The 6,000-nt window shown below is 48.5% G+C and overlaps 6 non-coding genes and 1 pseudogene across 6 annotated transcripts; 5 read left to right on the top strand and 2 right to left on the bottom strand.

Annotated features, from left to right (window-relative positions):
- On the top strand, positions 1 to 151 carry LOC137990257 (U2 spliceosomal RNA; annotated as a pseudogene; the record flags this gene model as incomplete).
- Positions 152 to 345: 194 nt separating this feature from the next.
- Positions 346 to 509, top strand: LOC137990242 (U1 spliceosomal RNA). The gene has a single exon (XR_011121246.1). It is a non-coding gene; the product is annotated as a U1 spliceosomal RNA (small nuclear RNA).
- A 973-nt stretch (positions 510 to 1,482) lies between these two features.
- Positions 1,483 to 1,601, bottom strand: LOC137990228 (5S ribosomal RNA). The gene has a single exon (XR_011121233.1). It is a non-coding gene; the product is annotated as a 5S ribosomal RNA (ribosomal RNA).
- Positions 1,602 to 1,869: 268 nt separating this feature from the next.
- LOC137990254 (U2 spliceosomal RNA) lies at positions 1,870 to 2,059 on the top strand. The gene has a single exon (XR_011121258.1). It is a non-coding gene; the product is annotated as a U2 spliceosomal RNA (small nuclear RNA).
- A 194-nt stretch (positions 2,060 to 2,253) lies between these two features.
- On the top strand, positions 2,254 to 2,417 carry LOC137990241 (U1 spliceosomal RNA). The gene has a single exon (XR_011121245.1). It is a non-coding gene; the product is annotated as a U1 spliceosomal RNA (small nuclear RNA).
- A 976-nt stretch (positions 2,418 to 3,393) lies between these two features.
- On the bottom strand, positions 3,394 to 3,512 carry LOC137990226 (5S ribosomal RNA). Its single transcript, XR_011121231.1, has one exon. It is a non-coding gene; the product is annotated as a 5S ribosomal RNA (ribosomal RNA).
- Positions 3,513 to 3,780: 268 nt separating this feature from the next.
- On the top strand, positions 3,781 to 3,972 carry LOC137990251 (U2 spliceosomal RNA). The gene has a single exon (XR_011121255.1). It is a non-coding gene; the product is annotated as a U2 spliceosomal RNA (small nuclear RNA).
- Positions 3,973 to 6,000: the final 2,028 nt, after the last annotated feature.

Raw genomic sequence — 6,000 nt, 5'->3', positions numbered from 1 at the left:
GTTCTTATCAGCTTAATATCTGATACGCTGCTCATCGAGCAGCTCATATATTAAACTGATTTTTGGAACTGGGCCGTGGAAAAGAGGCTTGCCTCGTCCCGGCCACGGGTTGCCTCGGTATAGCACTACCTCCGAGCGTGGCCCACTTCCCTCTGGGGAAGAAATAATCAAGTGAAAGCAGAACAAATGACCAAGCAACCAACCTTCACATTCTCTTCTCTTTTCTAGGTAGCATAGCAGCGAGTGGACAGCACGACACGACAGGACGAGGAGCACGTGACCCCCATTACCACATGGTATGCGCAGACAAGTTGCGTTTTGCGGTTCCGGAGAGGTTGAAAAGGCATACTTACCTGACGCGGGAGGCACTGTGATCAGGGAGGCAGTCCTCTCAAGGTGAGGCTCTTTCATTGCACTTCGATTGGGTTGACCCTTGCGATTACCCCAAATGTGGGTAACTCGAGCGTATAATTTCTGGTAGTGGGGACCTGCGTTCGCGCTAGTCCCCGCACCAAACCCCGGTGGCAAAGTTGGCTAATGGGAAGGTTTGTTGGTAACGTTTCAGGCAGGGCAGGGAAGGAGATGCGGTGGCGGTGTAAGGACTAAGGAAGGTGAGTTGTATTTGTGAATTCCACTGCTGAAATTGTAGGTGAATGTTCCGTACTTGGTGCACTGCAAAACTGTGATTTTATTTCTTTCATTCTTGGCCGTAGAGAGAGCGAGAGGACGTGTTTATTTCAGCCGCATCGATTTCCATCGATAGACGAGTGAGACAAGAAAATGCCAGCGGGTCGAGCTCTTATCCTCGTGCATCGTTTCGAAAACGTAAGTGGATGTGTGTTTGTACTGCTCCATCGCGATAGATTTCTTTTGCGTTGTGTTATGTTGCGTTCTGGAGAGCCCGTTTTGCATTGAGTAACTGAGGACCCGCCAGATCAGTTGGCGTTACATTTCTGTGGCCAACACTTTGTGGTTTCTATGTTATCAGTTAATTGGATTGTTATCATAAAAAGTAAATCTTTCATGGTCAGGATAGTGTCTTATCGGCCCTTTGAATACGTACTGTCCGTGTTGAGCAGGGAACAGTAAGACTTTGAAGTGCGCTACGTCACGTAAGTCACGTTTTCGCAGGATCAATGTTGTAGTGTTGTAGCCTTCGTTGTATGCATATCATCCGGGCTAGGTTAACTTCCATCTAATGCATAACAGTGCATGCATTTTTTACTTGTCGTATCCTGTTCTTTGCTCACACGAAAAGATACGTTTCATGTCATAAACGTTGGATTGATAAGATCTCGCGCGCACGCGCTCCCTTGGGAATACAAGTTCCACTTTCTCGTGTGAACTATTTTGTTTTGTTGTATGTCTCATCTTTGACATATCGTTGGCATGTTGTGTTCAAAAAACCTGGTTTGGAATGTTCTTTCATTAAAGGAAACTGAGATTTTTTGAGATAATCAAGTGTACAGAAGGAAAAAGGGAAGCCTACAACACGGGGTATTCCCAGGCGGTCTCCCATCCAAGTACTAACCCCGCCCGACAGGGCTTAACTTCGGTGATCGGACGAGAACCGGTTGTGTCCCTGTGGTATGGTCGTAGACAAGTAATTCGCCGTGAAAATTAACTTTGTTATAAGGGAAAATAAAAACGAGGTCAGAGCAAGCACAATGTGCATTTGTCCTCTTGCCGTCAACGCAAGTGCCATGCAATGCTGGTCCTGCTGCCCACTGTACAAGGGCGATCGTTGTGTGCGCCTCGCTTTCAGGTTGGCTTTGGGCATTCCTTCCTTGGCACGGATTGTAATCGGACCACCATATCTCGTGGCCATGAGACTGGGAGCACCTTGTCCGCTGTGAGCATTTACGGGCATCGGCTTCTCGGCCTTTTGGCTAAGATCAAGTGTAGTATCTGTCTTATCAGCTTAATATCTGATAGCTGCTCATCGAGCAGCTCATATATTAAACTGATTTTTGGAACTGGGCCGTGGAAAAGAGGCTTGCCTCGTCCCGGCCACGGGTTGCCTCGGTATAGCACTACCTCCGAGCGTGGCCCACTTCCCTCTGGGGAAGAAATAATCAAGTGAAAGCAGAACAAATGACCAAGCAACCAACCTTCACATTCTCTTCTCTTTTCTAGGTAGCATAGCAGCGAGTGGACAGCACGACACGACAGGACGAGGAGCACGTGACCCCCATTACCACATGGTATGCGCAGACAAGTTGCGTTTTGCGGTTCCGGAGAGGTTGAAAAGGCATACTTACCTGACGCGGGAGGCACTGTGATCAGGGAGGCAGTCCTCTCAAGGTGAGGCTCTTTCATTGCACTTCGATTGGGTTGACCCTTGCGATTACCCCAAATGTGGGTAACTCGAGCGTATAATTTCTGGTAGTGGGGACCTGCGTTCGCGCTAGTCCCCGCACCAAACCCCGGTGGCAAAGTTGGCTAATGGGAAGGTTTGTTGGTAACGTTTCAGGCAGGGCAGGGAAGGAGATGCGGTGGCGGTGTAAGGACTAAGGAAGGTGAGTTGTATTTGTGAATTCCACTGCTGAAATTGTAGGTGAATGTTCCGTACTTGGTGCACTGCAAAACTGTGATTTTATTTCTTTCATTCTTGGCCGTAGAGAGAGCGAGAGGACGTGTTTATTTCAGCCGCATCGATTTCCATCGATAGACGAGTGAGACAAGAAAATGCCAGCGGGTCGAGCTCTTATCCTCGTGCATCGTTTCGAAAACGTAAGTGGATGTGTGTTTGTACTGCTCCATCGCGATAGATTTCTTTTGCGTTGTGTTATGTTGCGTTCTGGAGAGCCCGTTTTGCATTGAGTAACTGAGGACCCGCCAGATCAGTTGGCGTTACATTTCTGTGGCCAACACTTTGTGGTTTCTCTATGTTATCAGTTAATTGGATTGTTATCATAAAAAGTAAATCTTTCATGGTCAGGATAGTGTCTTATCGGCCCTTTGAATACGTACTGTCCGTGTTGAGCAGGGAACAGTAAGACTTTGAAGTGCGCTACGTCACGTAAGTCACGTTTTCGCAGGATCAATGTTGTAGTGTTGTAGCCTTCGTTGTATGCATATCATCCGGGCTAGGTTAACTTCCATCTAATGCATAACAGTGCATGCATTTTTTACTTGTCGTATCCTGTTCTTTGCTCACACGAAAAGATACGTTTCATGTCATAAACGTTGGATTGATAAGATCTCGCGCGCACGCGCTCCCTTGGGAATACAAGTTCCACTTTCTCGTGTGAACTATTTTGTTTTTGTTGTATGTCTCATCTTTGACATATCGTTGGCATGTTGTGTTCAAAAAACCTGGTTTGGAATGTTCTTTCATTAAAGGAAACTGAGATTTTTTGAGATAATCAAGTGTACAGAAGGAAAAAGGGAAGCCTACAACACGGGGTATTCCCAGGCGGTCTCCCATCCAAGTACTAACCCCGCCCGACAGGGCTTAACTTCGGTGATCGGACGAGAACCGGTGTTTTCCCTGTGGTATGGTCGTAGACAAGTAATTCGCCGTGAAAATTAACTTTGTTATAAGGGAAAATAAAAACGAGGTCAGAGCAAGCACAATGTGCATTTGTCCTCTTGCCGTCAACGCAAGTGCCATGCAATGCTGGTCCTGCTGCCCACTGTACAAGGGCGATCGTTGTGTGCGCCTCGCTTTCAGGTTGGCTTTGGGCATTCCTTCCTTGGCACGGATTGTAATCGGACCACCATATCTCGTGGCCATGAGACTGGGAGCACCTTGTCCGCTGTGAGCATTTACGGGCATCGGCTTCTCGGCCTTTTGGCTAAGATCAAGTGTAGTATCTGTTCTTATCAGCTTAATATCTGATACGCTGCTCATCGAGCAGCTCATATATTAAACTGATTTTTGGAACTGGGCCGTGGAAAAGAGGCTTGCCTCGTCCCGGCCACGGGTTGCCTCGGTATAGCACTACCTCCGAGCGTGGCCCACTTCCCTCTGGGGAAGAAATAATCAAGTGAAAGCAGAACAAATGACCAAGCAACCAACCTTCACATTTCTCTTCTCTTTTCTAGGTAGCATAGCAGCGAGTGGACAGCACGACACGACAGGACGAGGAGCACGTGACCCCCATTACCACATGGTATGCGCAGACAAGTTGCGTTTTTGCGGTTCCGGAGAGGTTGAAAAGGCATACTTACCTGACGCGGGTTTTTATTATCTGCCAGGTTCGTGCCTTTCCTTGTGGTACGCGTAAGTTCCGTATTGGAATTGGAGTGTGGGGACAAGCGTTTTTGGGATTTGTGGTAAGATTTTTGATTCCTGAGTTTTACTGGTGACCCTCCTGGGGACTTATGCTTGGCGTCCTGCCATAACCCAGGGTAGCCAGTCTTTCTGTTCCCTTCCTGGGAGCTTTGCTTTCCGGGGGGACTGTTTTTTCTCTTTTTCCCTTTTCATCATGCCTCTTGCGGCCTTTAAGAGGACAGTAGTCCTCGACCTTTCCGATGTTCCAACCTCTGTTCCCAGGGCGGAACTTGTTACAGCCATCAAGGGAAAGTTCACCCCCTTTGTGATTGACAGTATTCAGTTTGTTCCCGTAAAACTGGTTCAGATTACTTTCGCTGACCCAAAATGTAAAAATATTGTTGAAGGTTATGATTTTGTCACTTTAGCTGGTGCTAAGTGCAAAGTCATGTATGCTGGGCCTCGAGCTCAAAATGTTATGTTGTATCACTATCCCTTTGAGGAGAGTGATGATCGCCTCCGGCCCTACTTTTCCTCGTACGGGAAGGTGGAGACGATAAGGCACCAGCATTACCCGGGTGACCCTGCAATCTGCACTGGAGCCCGTATCATCAAAATGGTTCGTTCTGGCCGGATCCCTCGTAATCTGGACATTGCTGGATATAAATGTAAGGTGTGGTATGTGGGTCAGCCGGCCGAATGTGATATCTGTCGTGGGGAACACCTCACCAAAAACTGTGACTTGCGCGGGAAGTGCCGCAGGTGTCGGGAGCCTGGTCACATGGCCAGGGATTGCCCAACCCCCCCAATGCCTGGGGGAACCCACCATCTTCGCCTGCGACCCCCGCCCATCCGTCCGCTTCACTTGTTGTTGGTGCCACTCCCCCGGAGTCGCTGCCTCCCCTCCTGGATGTCAGTTCTGGTCCTGAGGACCTTCCCACTTCTCCTGCAAGCTCTGACCATGAGGACTCTGGGGACGAGGGGGTAACCCTTCGTCCTCCTGCCCCCACGCAACCTGGTATTTCAAGTTGGGGTTCCCACACCGACCTCAGGGACAATGAGTTATCCCCCCTGGTACTCCACCCATGGCCTCTCCTGCCACCAGTAAATGTTAAGGAGGGTGCGGCCCTCCCTAAAACGGTAATGGTGGGTCCTCGACGCGCGTGCAGGTGGCTGCCTCCCCCGCCGCTGCGTCTGATGGTTTGGCTGCGCCACAGAGTAATACAATGTTAACACTAGTAGTAACGTAGTTGGTGTAATGGACAATACTACTATAGTTAATGGAAAAGAAATGGAAATGGATAATAGTAATAATGTAGTTACTGGAAAAGAAATGACAAATAATGCTGTAGTTAATGGAAAAGAAATGGAAATGGATAATAGTAATAATGGAAAAGAAATGGATACGAATGATAATGAACTAGTTAATGAGACTGAATACAGTCAAAGTATATTTAGTGACGATGACCCTTTAACGGGCATCAATGTAACCCCTGTAAATACCCCACAGGTTCTATCTCTGTCTCCCGTAATGGTTAACGAGGTCGAGCTGACTGATTCACCAGTCACTAAGCGTGGACTTTCGGATGTTGAGGCTTCCTCTGATGATCAGGTCAAGTCTAAGAAGAAAGCGAAGAAACCTCTTCCTGGTTCTGCGGTCCCCGGCCGCTCGAAGTCTGGAAAGGGCAGGGAGTCTGGGAGGGCTGTTCATTCTGGCCTTCCCTCCTTGGCTCCCCCTGCCCCGGTTCGGAGCCGTCGCTCCTAGTTGTGCTGTCTCTCTC

The sequence above is a fragment of the Montipora foliosa genome, unplaced genomic scaffold (assembly GCF_036669935.1).
Source record: "Montipora foliosa isolate CH-2021 unplaced genomic scaffold, ASM3666993v2 scaffold_74, whole genome shotgun sequence".
In the NCBI taxonomy this organism is placed as follows: domain Eukaryota; kingdom Metazoa; phylum Cnidaria; class Anthozoa; order Scleractinia; family Acroporidae; genus Montipora; species Montipora foliosa.
The sequence above is the reverse complement of the archived record's forward strand: the minus strand, read 5'-3'. Positions and strand labels throughout refer to the sequence as shown.